The sequence below is a fragment of the Topomyia yanbarensis genome, chromosome 1 (genome assembly GCF_030247195.1).
Source record: "Topomyia yanbarensis strain Yona2022 chromosome 1, ASM3024719v1, whole genome shotgun sequence".
NCBI lineage: Eukaryota > Metazoa > Arthropoda > Insecta > Diptera > Culicidae > Topomyia > Topomyia yanbarensis.
In genome coordinates, this window is record NC_080670.1 from 175634404 (window position 1) to 175656066 (window position 21663).

The window sequence follows — 21663 nt, forward strand, 5'->3', positions numbered from 1 at the left end:
ACCAGCTGTCATTAAAAAGGTGATCCTCTTGAATCCAGCAGCCTGTGATTACGCCACCTGTCAAAAAGGCCACAATATTGTTATCGCAACGGCAATAAAAAACGAACACAAATCCTCTTAACATGAGCACCCGCCCGAACCCGAGACCCGCATTCGAAAAGGGAAAGTTATCGGTCTGGGAGGGGAGCCTTCCATCCATCCAAGTAGGCATACCATCCATTCGTTCCGACTGTTTATGCCTCGCAAATCCAAAAGGTTAAATCGTTTGCTTAATAGCGATAAAGTCAAACAAAGACCAAGCAGTTCCCCATTCAATTTAAACATACTTAAACCATGCAGTGAAGGTGGAAAAAGCGTTCCACCGAATGTGTTGCATATTCCTAAAATAATTGTCGTAGGTATTTGCATCGAAAAATGTTTCACTTTCCGTCTCTCTATCTGTCCCGGTAGCTATTAGTTCAGTTAACGTTGAGATGCCTACTGCGATCGCACTTGCACCACTTGCGGCTCTTAGTTGGCACGTGATTGTTCCGTTCGTTATGCTGCCGCACCAGCATCGACTTCCATTATAACCAAGGTAAGAAAAAGAAGAGAAGAAAACGTGCGAAATTATGAATGTGTACCTACCCCGTTGCGCGACCACCACCACCACAGTTCCTATGCAATCGTTGCTCGAACTCACTCCGAACCGAAGCTACAACTTCTCCGGCACTCAGTTAATCAGCTATCATCTGCAGAGCGTGTGCGAGAGACGATGTTGCAGGCAATGAAAAGGTCACTCATCATTATTATGAATCAGCACACGCGATGCGACTCAAGATGGAAGGTGCGTGTAGCGTGTAGCGAGTGGCTTCGGAAGATCAAGTATTGGTTGGTGGAAAAGTGAAAGTAGCAACCAGTTTCGCGGTCGTATTCACCATTAATTCCTTTCGTTTAGTGGTTGCAATTAGACATTGCGATTCTGAATGAACATCAGAACGGAATCTTCTCACTGCAGAAGCTCCACTCCTAATGGTATGATATTATTGTTATGATCATCATGGAAATGTTGCACAGCCTACTTCAATTGACAGGTAGCCGAAGTTGAATAGATACCGATGATCGTCGAAAAGATTTCCGCCCGTGTCCGGATCCGACCTGCCGAACTGATAAGGTGCGCATAACTTTTTTTTTGCATTCTCTTGGTCCAGCATCAGTGAAACCGGTTCGCTCCACTTGTTTTGCGACGGAATTTTGTTTTCTTTCTTCGCGACTGTTGATGACGGCTTTTAAAGTGTGCGCCGCATATGCATAACACTGCTCTTTATATTTTGGTAACTCTCGTTCCATTCGTTATGCAATTCATGCACGGAACTTTCGAAAATTCAAGACTCATTTGATCACACACGGAAACCTGATGTTTGTTTGATGTCGTAAAAAGTTGACTGCGATGCGAGGTTGTTTTTTGTTTTCGTTTGGAGGCTCTGTTTTATGCAAAACACGAGGTCAGATTACATCAACGCATGACCCGTGGGAAAGCTTTGTTTCGCATCTATGATATGGTAGGAACTAATTGCTGGATTAGGATAAACCCATGGGCTACTGAACTGTTTTTGTGTGGTTTGTTACGTTTATAGTTGTATTGTTTATAAATCACTGAAACAGTAAAACTAGCAACCAGTTTAAATGGCAACAAAAACTACATACGATCTGGCATCAACCAAAACGTCAACATTTGCTTTGTTATTGTTTTTCAATATTGTGCATTTCGTGAGTTTTTGTAACAAACCATTACAGGAAAAGGAATTAAATCGTTCATAAAAAAATCTGGTTGGATACATCGTTACTAATGATTGCAGGATTTGAACCGTAAGACATTTTTCGATGCAATGTAATAATTTTATGTATAACTGAAAATATTCGCAGTCCTATTTGAACTTCGATTATCTCTACCGCATATCGAGAAACGGTAGATTACTGAGACTTCCGAATTCAGTCCCGGTGTAAGGAAACATCCTAGATTTATATGCTGCTGAGGATGTCCGGCGACCCATGTAGTTTTTGTTTGTGACTGAAACTGACTCAGCTTCGGACCTAACTGCTGTCAAACCGTTTGTTTGAAATAAGTTTCGAACCCAAGTCATGCTCCATTGAACTGAAAATCGGGTTTTATTATAACCTGAAATATGTTTCAAATCCGCTCGCACCACCGCTGTTTTGTGACAACCCAACTCAGGTCCATCAGAAACGTTTGTTTGAAAAAACTAACCTGGGTTCGTTTCTAGTTGTCAAGCAAAAACGGTTGCAAATTTAACCATATGCACGATAACTAACACAAAATTTATCCTTATCCGAATCACTAGCTCTACCACACGTGGACTGTATTATTACTAATACCTTATTATTTTTTATGAATGACATTTCCAGGTAATTCATTTTTCTTCATTGAATAAGAAACAGAGTGTACATCAGTAAAACATACACAATCAAGTGCTTCAATCTTCAATGCTTATGTGAACACTTTCCCGATAAGAAAAGTAGTATTAAGCAGTATTAATCAGATGCTGTTGGTTCCTCAAATCAATGAAAGTACAACACGATAACACCGGGCTGAAGCGAATGAAAAAATTCAAGAACCGAAAGGATTGCTGCGGAAAAATGTGAAACGTATTTAGTTCTGGAGAAAGTCTTTGAGTGTTCCCAAAGAGACAGCTCCGGCGAAAAACCTCGAATAATCTACCGAAGAAAATGAGGATATTGCTCAACCATCATCAAGTTCAAATAAACGCTCTGTACCAGTTTGTAAACATCCTAAATTCCAGCTCAACGACGTAAACTTTAAAGATTCTGACTAACAGGAGGTCTTTTGGTCTATTGGCGGATAACGAACATCTGAGACTTGAGGAGCTTAAAAATAGATAAATAAAACTTGAAAAGAAAATTACGGAAGACGAGCAAGAATAGCAGCAGAAACATCGCGAGAAAATGAACCAGGCTAAACTACTTTTATATAAAAATAACTCAAAAATAGGTAATTATGAAATAATGACAAGTTTGTTCTTAAAGTCTAGTTTTCAAATTCGTCTAATTGTTAAATTTTAGGGTATCATCTTCTATTCCGAGGTTCTGCACACGTATTGAAGAACAGCAACCGTATATACCCTAGAAAAAACGGAGCAGCGTAAAAACTTTGGATGATTTGACTCCTACATTGCACGGGAAAGGATTCCCCATCAAAAAGTCAGCTACATATCAGCGATTGATTCCCAAGTGCGCTAAAACTTATAAAGGTGAATGTCACAAAAATACTGTATCTCTGAAATTGTTGCGTACTAGTACTGCAATTCCCTACAGCAACCATAAGGGCGTCGTAAGAACTTATAACAAGATCCTAATGAGGTCGGAATTATGAGTCGGGACGATAAAGTGACTATCAGCTATTAAGAAACAAACGGAGCGGTGTTGGTTCTTATGTGGAAATGGAGTAAGGTACTAGCGACGATAACGATGTTATCGGCGAGGTAAAAAGACCTATTTCGAATAGATTTTTCTACGGCTCGCGTAGTCGTTGAAAGCCCGTAGCATACCGACGCATACAACTCGATTAATTCTTCCTGTTGCATTGGATCATAAGGTGCGCACGAATGAGACAGATGGTCGAGTTCTCGGTGTTTTTGAGTGCGGTTAATACATGGCGTCACAAAAATGGTGAATGATAAAGACGTACAAATTACGGACTGTATCAAGACATCGAAAGGTGGATAAAGCACGGCAAACTAAAGGCAAATTTAGTCGTTTTAAAAATGATGTATTAATTTGAATCTTGCATTTAATAAACCCGAACTCCCATTATATTGCAGCCGACTGCGTACAGTGATCAAAATCACGTCCAAGCATCAAAAATTTTCCTCGTGCATATTGAAAATGTCTTTCTTGCATGCCGATTTAGTAATAAATAAAAATTTTCCGAGAACATTTGTTAACAGCCAGGAAACCTGAATCCGGGGAAAATAAAAACCGGAAACGGCAGTGGACACAACAATGGTCATCACATTCAAGCGGATTCCCAACCCCTCTGTCCGAGGTATCGCAAACAAGCTAGGATTATCGTTCACAACCATTCATCGAGCTTAGAAATGAGCCGAACTGTCGACTTATAAGATGGCAATGACTTCAAATCAATGAACAAAACCTAATGACCAAAACGGGACCCCAAAAGCTGAACGCCACGTTGCAAACGAAGTTCGATTGCGCGGTAATGGACAACGAATCCTCCGTCGAGTCCTACTTCGAACAGCTTCTGGGGCAGCATTGTTTTACACCAACCGGAAGGGAAACGTCGGCAGAAAATTTTAAACATAAGAAACTGTCGAAGTTTGTTAAGAAATATCTGATTTAACGGGTTATTTGTACATGAGCCTTGAAAAGCTACATCTCTATTGCCATCCGGATCATCGAGCACTACATTTTCTAGAAGCAAAACGATCATTCCATGCTAGTTTTGCCTGAAAAAAGTTATGAAATTTTTTGCCGTCAAAAACGTGCCGGTGGTGCTCATGGTACCCTCCCAACACGCCAGAGCTGATGGAATTATCGGGCGTAACCCGAGGAAGGCCCAAAAAATGGTTGGAACTAAGAAGCAGTTTAAAACAAATTGACATTCTAAGGCAAACAAAGTGGATGAGAAGACTGTATATGATCTCGTGACAAGAGTTAAACGAAAGGACCGGCAAATCAGATTCGACAACCAGAAAGGTTAGTTGAATTTTTTTTAACGGTACAACTGGTTCTCGGACGGGCTGCCTGTCAGAATCACTCACTACAATTGCAGACGAGACGCGAAATGTCACCCACTAAAATACTGCTTAAGGCCAACTGCAGATCCGTGATTCCGATTGTTCTTAAAATCTTGGGCATATTTGTGGGTGGATGGACGATCGCGATTGCATGTTCGTCTTTGGGTATCATCGCGAAGGTTCGAGCGTTTCTATGTTAGTGTGTTCGATCGCGTGAAAGTTTGTACGTCGCGTGTGCTAGCATGTATAAATTCGAGTTTATAACCGTATAGCCATTCGCGTATTCGCGTGAGTTCTGTAATGATCGCGCGTACGGTGAATCTGGTACTTAATTTTCTGTGAAAGGTTAAAAAAAAGGTCCCCCCCATCACGTCGAAGGTGCAACTTGTTGTATAGTGTAGATCAGCGTCATTTTTTCTTTTTTATTAGATTGGGCCAACTGAAGGTCTGTACATAGGTTGTTAGAGCAGAGGGTAGGGACTTCCGGACGTAACCGATTCATGATCGCGCGTGCACGGGCGTTTATAGGTTCACGCTTGAGATCGTGTTTATAAGTGCTAAAACGTTCGTTCCATCAACGGGGCGTTTTCATGTTTCCGAGATCGCGAGCCCCCTGCTGTGAGAGGATGATCACGAAGGATACCATGTTTGATCGCGTGGGCGTTTGAAAATCGCGTATGTTAGAACACATAGAATACAACATTTCTAAAGCTTCCAAACTTTTAGGATTTATTTTTCGTGTTACAAGAGAATTCGTTGATGTACCCTGCTTAAAAGCGTTATATTGTGCCTTGGTTCGTTCTACGCTTGAATATGCAGCTGTTGTTTGCGCACCTTATTACCAAAACGATATTCAACGCATCGAAGCTGTCCAACGCAAATTTGTCCGGTTCGCAATTCGGAGACTTCCATGGAGAGACCCGCTAAATCCCGTCCTACCCTGATCGCTGCAGGCTAATCGATCTCGATCTCCTCGATTTCCAAAGCAATTTTCATCGCTGATCTTCTTCAATCACGAATCGACTGGCCTGATCTCCAATTATTGGATTTCGACATCCGTCGTCGTAGCCTTCGATCCCATCCATTCTTTCATCTTCCTATGGCCAGAACCAATTATGGCCATAATGAGCCATTCGCCAGTATGTGTTGTTTATTCAACCGATGTTCCCACGTCTTTGACTTTCATCTTTCCCGTACCGTCACTAAGCGATTGTTTGTTAATTCCTTGTCAAGGTAGCTTTTGTCCCTATTTTAGTTATTCAGTAGCAAAATTATTGTGTTAGTGTTAGTTGTAGAAATAAGCTGTGTAATGTATCATTTGGATGTTTGGTACAACAGATGAGGAGATTTTATGCCTGCTGGAGAAAGGGTTTGAATGAAACCGAACTCCAGGGGACTTTCCCTACTCTAAATAAAGCAATAAAATAGAGACCGATTCCTTATTGCGTGGAAGCGCGTGTTTGTAAAATCGCACTTAAGGCCACGTTTTTAAATTGTAAGTGTTAAAACGTTCACCGAATCACAAGGGTGTTTTCATAATTGCAAAATAGCGGTTCTAGTTTTGTTTGAATGATTGCAATTGCATATTCGGGTTTGTGACCAGGGCTGTATTATAGCGCAGAGCTCGAGTGTTTGTATGTTAATGAGTTTGCTCACGTGGGCGGGTGTGTCGCGTGTATGTAACCTCGCGTGTATAACTTTGTTTGCATACCTGCTTACATATTCGCGAGTGAGTTCCTCCATATCACTAGAGTATCCAGTCATGGTGCTCTGAGACTTCTTGAGTATATTAGTTTGTTTTTTTTTAGACGAGACTACAGGCTTCCGAATATAACCGATTCATGTTCATGTGGGAGCTGGCATAGGTATATTCACACTTGAAACGGCGTTTATACAATCGTTACTGCTAACTTCTTTGACTTGATCACCGTGGCGTTTCTATATACGCGAGTTCGCGGGTGCAGGTGTGCGCAGATGATCGCAATTACGTGATGGCATGAGTAATCAGATTTGTACTATCGCGAAGCGCACGAGCATTTCTATGTTAACCCGTTTGGTCGCGTGGGCGTTTTTTGCCGTGTATAATTTGTTTATATGACTATGTAGCCGTTTAAATTTTCGCGTGAGCTTTAGAATGTTCGGGCTAGTCGTCATTCTGATGTCTAATTTTGGTTGCACGGTTCAAATTAAAGAAGAAAGCGAACTCCCTCATCTCACTGGTGTATAGAATATCTATTTCAGAGTGTGAGCTCCTGGTCGAGCATACTTCATGATCGCGCGAGAGCGGGCGTTTGTATGTTGGCACATGAGATAGCGTTCAGAGGCGAAAAGACAAAAACATATAGAACACGAAGCGAAGAACATTAGTATTCCGAATACCTCCTTTATAGTAGAAACACCAACGAATGGCTGAACTTTGGTTTGGGCAGGTGAGAGTAGGAAAGGTATGCAACACAAAAAAGGCCCAATAAGCCGTCTCGACCTCACCAATGCACCACTATCGAGGTATATTGTAATCAACAATATATAGTTAGTGTTAGTTTTGTAGATAAAATGACTTTTAAACTAGCACGGTCGACTGTTTGGAGTTCAAATTGCCGTTGCCATAACATACTCTCTCGGTACCGGGCTGCCCAGAGCACAAAAAATCTAAGAAACTAAGCAAGATCTTATTTTTTTTCGAGTGACTGGCACATTCGAAAACTAACTATAGCATTTTAGTTTTTACCAGGTACTACATCGAAATGTCCGGTAAGACCATCGATTCGTAAAGTGGAGAAATGGTGGACAGGAAGCTCACCATAGTAGAAATTAATGCTGTGCAATTCCACCATCTAAGCCATGATGCACTGATTATGTTCTAAAACATTAACCAAGCGGAATCATTTACTACGCAAAACAACTAGAAATACTTTGTCGTATGTAATGACATTATATGCGCATCCCAACATACATAGACACTGTTGAAGCTAAGTTACATGATCTGGCTCCGCGTACTCATCCCGCCGCTATCAAACAACTCATGCTATAATACGGTGAAGTGGGAACCTCTAAGGAAGATACTTGGAGGAACTTCTTCGCAGGTCTCTGCAACGGAGTTCGTGTGGTGAGAATGCGTCCGATGAAACCTTTCCCATCATATCTGACTATTCAATGCAAATTACAAGGTGTTACATTGTATCAGCGAACATTAGTCACGTACCCAGGGCAGATTCCTACGTGCCAGTTTTGTGGTCAATCGCTACACCACGTAGAACCTTGCCCGGAGGCTGCTAAAGAAAGTCCATTTGCTTTGACCAAGACCGGTACTCAGACGTCGTATGCTAAACCGCAACCGGTTGTTAAACCAACGAATGCGGACCACCGATTAACGAAATTATAACGATTATACCAAATGCTTCCAAACCAACAACCAACACCACCAAGAAAGAAACCGAGACCGATGTACAACAGCGACCCGTAAGCACTAAAAAAACAAGTAAGAACATCCGACCGTGAGCAATGTGAATGCAGTACCGATGACAACATGAACGTGAACGAAAACGCGATAGAAAACGGACTGAATGACCCGCAAGTTGCGGCAGACAAAGCAGCTAATGTTTCACCTCCAAGGAAGAGGATCACAACACGCAGCAGCAAGCTGCATCAACAAAACCCGATAAATAGGCATGTAGAAACTAACTTTTATGAAGTCAGTTTGCAATCTTCCAAAATCATCGTCATAACGAAACGCAAAATTTTTACATCATGGTGACACCAGTTCATATGGAAATGTACCGTACGCGCTCTTCAACCCGTAACTTCGGAACCGGAACTTTGATCGAAAGAAAAACCGATTGCAGCCTATGAGAGCGACAAACCGTTCGTTTGAAACTAAGTTCGGGTTAAGTGGTTTTACCATCTCTGAGAAAACTGTGTCGCATTGTTTAACACATACATACAGACATTTCGATGAGAAATTCGAAGAGGAATTCCAACAGTGGTTATGCTGGTAGAGGATCACCGGGTCATTGGTATTTTTAAACGTGCTGTCATCAACAAGCAGTGGAGTGCAAAGACATAACGTGAAGAAGGCATTTGAATAATGAATTGCTATAAAACAAACGATGAGTGCATCATTCGTGTAGCGAAAAGTATTATACGGTTAGCTGGATATCACATTAGAATACCAGATGGTTCCTGTAACAGTTCCGGGGCTCGGTAGATCATCCAAGAAGCTGAACGAGATCTGAGTAGGCGTACGGTCAGATATGCATAGCAAAGGGCAACGCACTCGAAAAACTAATTGCTGAAAATAGTCGGACCTATTTTGATCATTTGCATCACAACACCAGCAACCGGAAAGGCTTCCGGTACGGAAGCAATCCAAAGTACCTTAGTGATAGAGAGTGTATCCATGACGCGACGACCCAACCCAAAGTGTGACATTTCCATCATTGAAGAAGGCCCCTTTTTATGGCAAACGGCTCATTTCGCGGGGTCGATGGGCGAGGCTGCTGGAAGTGGCGACGGGTCTCTCAACTGTAATTTCACTTTCATTCAGCTGAGCTGTCGTTCGTGGTATAGGTATTTGCACCGGTCCGATGAAGCCAGATACAACATAGGTCCTACCAGCATTCAGCAGTGCCGCGCTTGCCAATATGAATTCCGCCACCATTGAACTGATGTTTGCTCGACCATCGACGACGATGATGATGCCAGACGATGTTGTTTATTATAAGGTGGGAACAGATGAGCGGTGAATGGCATGGAGCGTAAGGTGACCGCAAGGCAATGCGGAAATAATATGTTGAGGTTGAAAAGTTGCGAAGCTAGAGCGAATTGAATGGTGGGATAGGTCGGAAACCTGTCGGGGCAAGAACAAAGGTTATTCTTTTACGTTACTGACAATGCGGAAGAAAATTGTCTTTACGAGAGAAACGAATGAGAAACAGTGGCACCTTTACGATTCCGTAAGAATAAAGATAGGTTGCATACATTCACGACAAATTATGTGTTCGGCGAGTACAATGAATGAACTTTGCATCACATGACAATGAACTCAGAACAGCTTCAGTAAGCATGTCGATAATGGGAGCAATTCCAGCCACGGTACTGTCCTCCACGTTATATTTGAAAACTTTATATTGCTCAAGAGTGTAATCATCATATCATTTCACCCAGATAACTAGATTCATAGGAATGCGCTCTCGTCTGATAGATCACGTGTGTTTATATCGTTGCACTTTTGTTTTGGACGACTCATAACTATTCAGGTCACCATAGTGAGGCAAAATTGAAACACATCAAAACAACGACATCAAAAGCGTTGAAACAAGACATTAAATAACGCTCACCAATCGTTCCACCGGTGAACTTGCGCTTGGTGACCCACTCGCCGGTTTGGACAGTGTCTTGTGATGGGAATTTAATTGTTTTTAATTGAATATTTATGATACCTATTTGTTCATTTCACAGTTACGCGAAGATTTTGACTCGTTTCTGATTTTTTTGGCTTTTTGAATAGAGAGGTGTTTTTCATGATGGCAAAAGGTGAGTTCCCCCATTTTAAAACTTCATCGTCATTCTTTCAGTGCTATATTCGTTATGTCACGTAGCTAATTCCGTAAAACTTATTTGGAGAGAAGAAAAATATAGCATGTCAAACTTTGACGAAAACTTAAAATCAATTCGTATTCTTTCTGTCACAAGAAAAAAAGGCCGGGTTTTGTCAGATATAGAACGAGAGTGAAAATAGTATGAAAATAGTGAGGTATGGATTAGTTAGAAAAATTTATAACATTATATGCTAGGTTGGGAATCGAACTCAGCTGAGCTGCGTACAAGGCAATCGACTTACCAGACAATACCATTCTCGCCCCTGATATTTTATTATTATCTGCAAGAAATTGTTCGTTCTCGGCATAACACATGTTTACCTGAATTTGAATCGTTCTGAAATTGAGGGCCATGTGGCATAATGAATAAGAAAGTTCAATCAGCTTTAAAAAACTTTTCCAGGATTCCGCGGGATTCCTCAATACATCGTCAAAGGGGTAATATCAAAATTTATGAGGTGATGGTGCATGGTCGAGGTTAAGAACAGGAGCGACGAAAAGCCGCTTAGCTTATACAGGACGAGGCGGCAGACAGCCCTTATCGAGCAAATCTGACGTCTACCTAATTACTGTGATTCACAGCTAGAAATTACACCAAATGCACGGTCAGTATAATCAATTCTCACGAGTATGTCAAATGACCTCATGCTCATTCGTACTGTGATGTTTGGACCGTGTAGACGTTCATCCAAGTCTGCAGTGCGGCGCTATAACGTATAGTGCAAAGTTTGCTAATCCGCTTACGAGGTTATCTCGTATTAATACTTTTATGGAAAGTCTCACTCGGCAACAGTTTCAGCATCAATATAATCAATGACGTTTCAAGGTCGCCAATGTTATTTTCTGGTCTTCAAAATTAAAAGTCAAAACATGTAGCTTCAAAATAGAAAAGAAAAAAAGATAAGTAGATAATATCTGTGACAATATTACCCACCCATCTTTTGTTGTAATATTTATTTACTTTTGAAAGGAACTAACTACTCCAGTAGTTAGTATTCTCTGTGGAAATACTGTTGGAATTTTATTGAATTCTAATGGAACAAACACTATCTATGTGATTTTGGAATATTTTTGAATTTCCGTGTGACTTTTCCTTCTTTTCCAATCTCGTTGAAAATATTATTGATAAAAAGCTGAAAATACAAGTATGGCATTACTGGTCACAGGATGGATGATGGCGGAAAGACGCATATTCGTTTTGTTGAAAATGTAAAAGTGTGTGCGTTTTCCCCAAAAGTTTCTTAGGTGTGTGTTGTTTTGCAAGAAGTTTCAATTTAATTCAAATATGATTCGCCAACGAAGGAGAGAAGGAATATCAAATCGAAACATTTCATGCGGAAAAAATGGTCGCCCTGAAAAGGGCAGGTTCGGTTTTTTTTCTCGACATCATTTCATCTGCCAACAAAGTAAATCTTATTTCTTTACTGTCTGCTTTGGCAGCAGAATGGTATATATGTTAGGCAACACACCATCTTGGGCAAAGGTCACGCCGGAGAGCAATGGCCAGCTACACAGGGTGGCCAGACCTACCGATTTATCAGTAGTCCTACCGATTTTGGTCTTCCCTACTGATTCACAGACGACCAAGGGAAAACTACCGATATTTTGTTATCCCTACCGAAAACTACCGATTTTGTACTCGGTTCAGTTTACGTTCGAGTTCAAATGGGCTGGCCATCGAATGGAATCAGTTTGCTTCCATCGTCAAAGAGGTGGAGGTTCGAACGAAAACTGTTCAAGATGTGCGGCTCGGTGCATGTAATTAGCGGGAACTAATCACGAACGAGCTTCAGTTAGATGATTTTAAATCGGGTGTTTCCGTATGTGTATGCTATTGATTGATGGCTTGATAGCGCTAATAAGAGTTAATGTTGTTTCCAAAAAAAATTTCTCAGGGTGGGAGTTTTTTGTTCCAATTGGCTCCCGTTACTAGCACGGAGCTCTACATACTAATTATTACAGTCAATCTACGGAGCCGGCTGTAGTCTCCGGTAATCTAATAATCTTTCTGTTCAAGATTTGCTGCTCGCTGCATGAAATTAGCGATAATCAATCACGAACTGGCTTCGTTCGGGTGTTTTAAAATCAGGTTCATCGTTGTGTATGCTACTTTCTACCCATCAAATAAATTCCTCTGCTAGTAGCACATAAACTGATTCATCCACCAGCCGTGTACATCTCACAAATATTACTTTCTCAGTATTGTATAGCTCATTGAGGAGCTGCTCCGTTCGTTCTAAACAGCTCAACACGAATGATAATGAAACATATCAGTAGTGGACCTATATTTAAAACTTTTCATCATTTAAGTGTTTGGTTTGTGCACTATATTGACGGCTCTGACCGAGATGAGCGGAAATTTTTCACCGTTTCTGGGTAGTTTTCGAAATATTTTTCTAAACAGTTTTCCGTTATTAATGCATGTCATACATTCACCAAAATTTATAACAACTTTGCTGAACATATTTTCGACAAAATGGCGAAGAAATTGTTTGAATTCATGCAGTACAACAAAAGATATAACGGGTGTTCAACAAAAAATGAGAATTCTTTCAGTCATGTAGTTAAAAAAAAACAAAAAAATCAAGGAATTCAGTATTTTTTATTAAAAACATAATGTTTATTCTTCAAAAAATGTCAATGAATATTGGTGAAGAGGCTCTGGTCAGCCGTATGACGCAATTTAGTCGCGATGCTCTTACAAGAGCGCTGGATGCCACTGACGTCCATCTTCCGAATACAACTCTGGCTCCTGGTGGTCAACTGCTTCGTATCCTTGGCCCGCCAATTATTTTTGTGCACTAGAACACTGAGGGAACCGAAAAACTCCTCAATGGGACGGCACTGGGGCAAGTTGGTCGGGTTCCTCTCTTTCGGCACGTACGGTATCTTTTTCTGCTGAAGATACTTCAGCGTCTTCTTAGCGTAATAGGAAGATGCCTTGGCCGACCAGAAGTCGTACTTCCCATCCACATGATGCTCCTTTAAGAATTTTTTCAAGACACTCCTCCTGGTACACTTGTTGATTGATGGCCAGACCGCTCGGTTTAAACCACTGCTTTGAAATCCCTCTGTCCGATATGGCGATGTACAGCATAACTTTTTTTTAAATCTATCCTTAAACTTATATTTTATTTCGGGGAGTGTGGCCGACTTGTCGCTGGAATAGTAGCTGTCATTTCTTGAAATGTGGGTCTTCGTGAGCGGAAAGTAACTTTCGTCGTCCAGCACGAACGATGTCTCGCGATAGTTCTTCGTCATCCACCGGCACTGCGATTTCACGATCGCTATCTGCTCGTCCTTGTACTCGGGGGACCGAGTCTTCTTCCGACAGATGATGCTCTCCATCGTGAGGGTTCGGTGAATCAAGGTATGGGAGCAGTTATATTTTCGGCCGGCGTTAAACAAACTCGTTCCATCCTTGTTGTCGAACAGATTTTTCAACGCTTCCTTCTTTTTCGTCATTATCTTCGCCGGACGGCCGTTACCGGTCTTCCACTACACGCTCAGAGATGTAAACTCACGGGCACGTTTTCGTCTCGAAAGTGGTCTACCACAAACTTAAATTTCCACGATGACCATGACCGTTTCGTAAAACCGTAGAACACGCTCGATGAGTGCTTGCTGTTTCGACGCCATCTTTAATTGAACTGACAGCACCCGACCGAAAAGAAACATGCCACCCACTTCTAGGGAATGCAGAGGGCAATTTTCTTGGAAAGAAAAAAAATACGCTCTTTACTTTAATTACAGAAAGGTATTGAAATTATTCTCATTTTCTATTGAACACCCGTTATTTTATTGTCTGAAAGTTTGAAAAGGATCGGTTCACTAGATAATTTTCTACGACGTTTTTTCTATGATACTAAACTAAAGCTGTCAAAATAAGCTTAAATTTTTGCCCAAGATATTTTGTCAAAGGCATCAAACCTCCCAATTTAAACGCGTAGACGTACGTAGACGGAATTATGAATAACCAATTCTGTACACCGATTACCAATTTGGAAAATTCGTGATAATTACGGTAACCATTGGGGCCATGCAGCGAGCGGTGAATCTTCAATAATTGGAGGCCCGATCTCGTTGACCCCCATCAACGTAAGCTGCAAAAATATAAACGCAAATTAAAAATCACAAGCACATTTACTGGCGGGCGATCGGAAAAAGACCACCCACAGCCACAGCAGTACAGCATTTCCCAACCGAACCATATTTAAAGAGTCAGTCAGTCAGTACACAAATACAATAAACCGAAAAATAGAAAACAGTTAATTTGACCCATCTCTTCCGGGCCGCTCCGTACCGAGTGTTTTCAGTGAAAACTGAAAGCCAACTCATTACTGGCGCGCTTCTTATGCTCTGCGTGCTTTTCTAGCTTATTTTGTACAATTTGCCGCGGGAATGGAATCAATCGCCGCAAACGCAGCAGGCTGGCATATATTTTCGAACATCTATGGTTTTCTGGTTCAAACAACAGTAATAGGCCGATGTAAAAGTCTCATTTTGGGGGTATGAACCTAGAGAAAACAATTGGCATCTAGTTGGTTATCTGGTTCGGGAAAAAGGAAACGGTTTCAACATAGTAATCCGGCGGATTCGAGAGTCGGGTTGTGAAGTGCTGTGTCTTGTAAAATATGAGCTTCTAGTCCAATACATTTTCCAGTAAAATTTCTACGTACGTCGTCCGAAACTATAGGAAAGGATGCGAGCTAGAGGTGCCGCCCTACGTGGGTGTCAATAATTCGAACAATTTAATATTTATTTTAGAGTGGCCCTTTTGCATTGATAAACTATCTCACCTAGTAAGGGTATTATCTTAAAGTCGAGATCAGTTCTATATTCAAAACCAACATTTGCTAGGCCTGATTACTGGGGAACAACTGTCCGTTTACCGGCGGCAGTATTCACCTACGATATCATCTCCAACCATAGCTAGTTCCTAATTTAGCTACATGATTTTACGCAAAGCAACTGGCACAAAATTACCGCACCTGAACTGAACAACTGAGGAATAAGAGCAGTGGAAAAAGAGCACACGTAAGCGCATATAGATAGAAATCTGTTTCGGCACAGTTGTTTCAGCCCCAACCCCGGTTCTTAATTAACATACTCTCACACACATTCTACTTCTAATTAGTTGGCTCGAATGAAGTTACGGTTTTCATGCTGAACGCCCCTGCTTTTTTACTATTTTGCACTGACTAGTTTGCGGGGTTGGTATGTACCAGTGCACGATTCGAATTAGCACGCGGTTTGGCACATTCCGTGCGGGCGAAAAATGTCACGTTCACCCTATTGATTTGAATTGTGGAAGAAAATTGGACCATTCGATGCACAATTTCGCAAATCAATTGTTTTTAGACAATTTCTAGTCTAGTACGATGACCCATCCTAAACGGAATGGTGAGAAGTTTTTGTCAAAATATCTACTATTTGACGTATCGAATATAAGACATATTGCGTGTACTGATCTAAAGAATTTAAATGCATTGCCCACTGATTTCCGCTCGATCCCACATTCCGACACTGTACTCATAATTTCCAACGCCTCAGTAATTCAACCACCTAATATAGAGAACAATGGATGTGTTTCTGTATATGTACGGTTATTAATCTCGTTCCTATTTTCGGAGGAGGTTCGCATATATATTATTAGGCAGCTCCGAACGGTTACAACCGCTGATACTTTGGCCTACTAGTGTGGTTCACATTCGAGCTAATTCGCTAGATCCGGGACTCCACATCAAAGTGCGCGAACTAGTTTCAGCGTAGAGGTGCATGTAGGCTACCTGCCAAGCGAAAAACGTCAACTGCCAGTGTCTTGTTTTCTCTCATTTATGCTAAACGCAATTATTTTCATCTAGCCTGCCAGTGGAAACCATTTGCGCAAATTTGAACTTTGCTTTGTCATGTGCCCGCAACCGAACGACCGCAGACAGTCACAGGCCTGCAGCGGGTTATTCAAGCGCTTTATTACCACAGCAGCTTTTCGAGGAGGCCCTTCACCTCTGCTGTGCTCGCGGGTGTCTACGCTGCGGCTGTGCAAACTAATCGGGTTCCTTTCCACCTGTGTGCTAGCTAGCTAGCAAGCAGGCATTGAAGTCGTTGTAATTTTCGCGCTCACGCGCCTATGAAAGATGCACGTGCCCGCTCAGATGGGTTGCGTTTAGTTCGAACCGTTGAACTTTGGCTGCAGGCGTATGCTTGCATGCATACGATCTAAGTAGGTCGAGATTTGTCCGTTGTTCGTTGAACTTGCGCAATAAGGTTTTTCTTCCGAAAAATTATGATTGCCAAACAGTGTTGATAGCGGTTGAGCGGTAAATGAATTTCATCATCATCATCATGCATTCTGATATCTGCGCTTGATCGGGAACTTTCATCGGCGAGCTGCGTACAGGGAACTCCACCAGAGAACCGTTCTCTGTATAGATTGATTTTTTGTAACATTATTTAATTAAATTTAACTCAATGTTCTGCAATTTAACGGGAGGTGTGAAAAAATATAGTGCTGCCGCTAAATGTGTGGAAATGCTTGAGAACAATTTAACACTATTTTTGAATTAGCCATATTTCATTTTGTACCTGCGAATGAAGGCTTCGAAACATAAAAATGATTACTCCACTAAATTACCTCCTCAAACTAGAATAAAAACGGGTACAATTACATTTATCTTTTTTTATTTGGCTCTCCTTAGTTTATGTAAACAATAAGAGCAAAACTTTTTCGCTACTAGTCGAAACATTATTTTCATATAATTTCTGAAAGATCGCGACTTGTCATGATAATCCGGTTTGGAACATTTGGTGGTCTAACTTGAGCCACATTACCACAATAGATCTAGATGTTGGTCGCAGTGGTCCGTCTCCAACAAACAAAAAACTTGAGCGCGAAGGGAATCATCTTACTTCGATCTGACCTTACAATAACCTCTGCATATCCAGACAACTTGCTCGATGTCGTGATAGCTCTCGTCACAAGTTGAAAGATTACTTCCTGTCAGCCGCAAATGCGTGAAGTGGTTAGACATGAACCGAGACATTTCCCCAATGTCTCGGTTCATGTCTAAATCCAGGTTTGTCAACCGACGAGAAATACTGAAAAATTCATTGAAGCGAATTGCTCTGAGAAAGAACCCAAACTTAGGTAATCTGGTAAGGTTTTTTCCGATAAACCACGCGGGGAATTCCGTCCAGGAAGTACGAGGAATGCTTTCCAGGCTTCATCGAATGGATATTCTCAATTAAGCTGAGACTGTCCGAAATGATGAAGTACAGATCTGTGGGTAAACTGACAATGATCACAAGAGTATACCCAATAACAGCTAATTGTGCAACATAAGCAGAATCATTGACCTTCAATTAAATGATGAATTTTCATTCAAGATACCGTAGCAATTTCGACTTTCAGAAAACAGTTTAAAACAGATATTTGGGATCACTTACGCCCAGTGATCCGAAAATCCACGAATTTCTATGGATGTGTCGAAGAAAACATTTGAACTTACAAGAGTTGAATTATACGCAGAAGGCTGGAGATTCAGTGCCATGGACTGAAAGTACAAGGGCATAAATCGGGGTTAAGATTTAATCTCGATAAGCCTCACGAATTTTCGTTTGATTTCGATTATAGTGATTTTAACCTTAGGGTCATTCGCCTCTTACGAAATTTTCTATCACCAAAGGATTCAACATATCGCATCTAATGATAAATCGACAAGAGATCTAAAATTCGATTTTCGGCGGGAACACTTCAAAACTAAATTAGCCATGGAATTTGCGTTTTGATTTCGTCACACCATTATTGTGTTCTATAGAAAACTTCTAGTCTGATGTCCCGCACGAAAAGACTTCGAGACTCATCGTATGGGTCGTGTGCTTGCAGCCCAAGGCAATACGCAAACAACGATACTGGATTCTCTCCAATTGGATGAAGTGCATGTTCACAGCACAATGAAAGCAGAACAACCCGTACTCCATCACTAGAAGGTTGATGACAGACTACTATCTTTCTCCGGACAGAACCAGCCTAGAGGCCGTGTATGTGGCATCCGGTGGGTTGTAGTATCTCAGCCAGAAAATTAATCTTCAGTATTAACATACAGCAACCATGAATCTATCCCGCCTTGTGCAAAAGGGAAAAGTTGCCACAGCTTTGGCTCAAGATCCGTATTTCCTTAAAGGAAAGCTACTTATCCCCGTCTTCGTGACTTTCAACAAAATGACATGACAAATTCACATGAAATGCCTTATATATATTTGTGAATAGTGCTATTGGCGCATGTCTTATATCCGACCTCACAACTCGCAATATTTGTGCTGTCACGGTCGATATGACTGTTGTTACTTAAACAAGAAATACGTCCATTGTATGGCATATTTGTCACACATTGAACCATCACCTTCTGATGATTTCATAAGGGTTGTATCATATTGTGGCAGAAAAAAGTTTCCTCTCATAATCGGCTGCGATAAAAATTCCCACCACATCATTTTGAGGCAGCTCACATATCAATCTGAGAGGCGCCGAATTGATGGAATAGCAGCATAAACCTGCAGATACTCAAAATAGAAAACCGCCCAACACTTACACGATCTGGCAGGGAAGAGGTGTTAAATCTAATCCTTTGCTCCGACAGTATTACGCATGAGTTTGCGTCGTACTCAACGAGTTCGAACCATCATTATCTGATCATAAGAACATCGTCTACGTCTTTGATCATTTCAACGTCTCGCTAGATATCGTCACATATCGTAATCCCAAATGTATACACTGGGACCTCTACGAAGAGGGCTTGGCGACTGGGTTTCAAGGGTATCCGACGATTGAATCTCTAAGTGACTAGGATGAGGTCGTGGATAAAAAACACATCCCATTGGCAAAGGCAACGTTGTGAACAAGTACAAGTATCTCTTGGAGTCCAATGGTTTTGTTTCCGCCAATACTTTTGTAACAAGGCCCAATAGCAATAATATTCTTGAACATTTTGTATCGAAAATAGATGATGCGGCTCGATTACGAAATGATATAATTTTCTCAGATGTCAGTGATCATCTTAAATTAATCTCCTCCTATAAGCTTACCCACTTATATAAGAAATACACACTAACGAAAAAGATGATTGATCAACGTAAATTGCAGACTTCATTCAGTAACTATATGAGCAGTTTTAACGACTTTTCTAATGTGAATCTTTGTTTATCCAATATTATTTCTAACTATAACTCGTTAATGAAAATAAATAATTACTGAAAGTTAAAAACAGTCCTAATGAGGTTAGACTCACATAAATGAATGTCCGCGTGTCTCAAAAAGTAGATTAACTTAAAAAAGTTAGTAAAAGCTAGTACTACGAAAACATATTGAAATATAGGGCTAATGTTTGGAAAAATATCAACTCACCATTCGGACGATCAAAAAAGTGTGGACAAAAAATATCATTAAGTGTGGACGGGATTAGTACAACCAGTAATGCTGAGGCTATTGACGTTCTTAACCCCTTCATGCCCATGTTGTTTGTGGACAACAACGTCTTTAAACAGCTATAACTTTTGATTGAGACAAGATTTGCTCACAAAAACAAGTAAGGTTAATAAATGTGACTATTGCCTTTCATTCGAGTATTAACAGTTACAAGGATCAGCTCTAGAACTGAAGTTATTGCAATTAGTCTGATTGGATTACGATGGAGCAGTGCTGCCAGGGACAGTTTACGCTGACGACGGAAAAGTTATTTTTCATATATCTTAGTTATGTTGCAATATTATTAAAAACTGATAAAATTTATCAATTTGGACTGTCCTTGATTATGTTTTCCACGAAATTGGACTATTGTAAATATTCTAGGAGAATAGCATTGAGCAGTGGAAGGTAAAAATTGCGCAGGACGGCACCGATGGTTGGGTGGTAAGCGTGACCGCCACCCACCCCAGTTGGTCTGGGTTCAATCCCAGTCGAGGTCGTTGAGATTTTTCAGAGGTGAGAAAAATCTGAGGTCACGCCTTCCTTCGGAAGGGAAGTAAAGCCGTTGGTCCCCGGTCCATGAGTTGATGGGTCGATATCCAATCCAGATAGTGGGAGTGTCACCTTTCTGGCGTCGGTGTTTGGCCTCGTAGCGGAAATAGGCCGACGGAAAATAAACAGAATTGGAAAAATTGCGCAGCTTCTAGCACTGCAAGGGAAGCACCTATCTTCATGAAAACAGGCTTTTCGTGTTTCTTGACCTCACTGTTTCTAAGGAAAATAGTTTTGAAACCCTACATGCACTAGAACAAATTTGGGCATGAAAGGGTTAATAGGTATTTTCTACGATCGGGCAAAAACTAGCTGGCAATATTCCTACGATACCGAACTATCGCCCCTGCAGATTTATTCAACGTTTGTGAATTCAATATTCCTGTATCCTGCAATGTTGAATGAGATCTTGTCACTCATAAAGAAACTGTATCCAAAAAAATTCCTGAGCCTGTTAATATTCCAGTTGCTGTCCTCAAAAATAACCCGATTCCATTCTCACAAATTTTATGTAATGCATTCAACTTGATAATAGAAACAGGAGAATACCCTAAATGCCTGAGCTTAAGCTTGAGCTTGTGCGACCACCCCTGGCTGCTACTCCGTTATCGATCTGGACTAGCTGAAGGTACACAGGGAAACAGTAGATAAGTATGCTTGAGAATAGCGAAAAATCCTTCAATGTGCAACTCCTGGTAATGCAAAAGTGTTTTATTGATCAATACCGGCGCCGGCCAGGCCCGAAAGGAAAGGGCAGGAATGTTAGTCCGATACTTGCTTTTGCTAGAGGCCGCACTACTGCGCAAACCACAAGTATCACGGGAGGAGGAGATTTTTTTTATTTCGTTTATTTGACACGGCTCATAGCGGTAGCTTAACGGAGCCGTGGATCTTTTATGTGTTTACAATATGTAAAAAATAAAAATAAAAACAAATATTATTGTTTGTCCGTTGGATCTCGTGCGCGCAACTTTTTATTGCGAGCGGAGACCTTCTTTCGCGGCTCGCCTACTGCGTCATGGGGACCGTTTAATTCTCTCCTGTCCTCTGTATCAAGGTCATCATCGTTAAAAGTGCCTTGGTGCTCGCGACCAGATGTTCTTCCCTGCTTCTTGCACTTACGGGTGATCAATGTAAATCCGTCGTCATTCTTATTATCTTCATCACCGATGTTATTTACAGTTGTCTCAGGGGTGCTGGATGCTGCTTTGGCAGTTGTCAATATGGACTGAACAGCTGCCACAAATTTGCCAACCGTTTGTGGTTCAGGTATTGA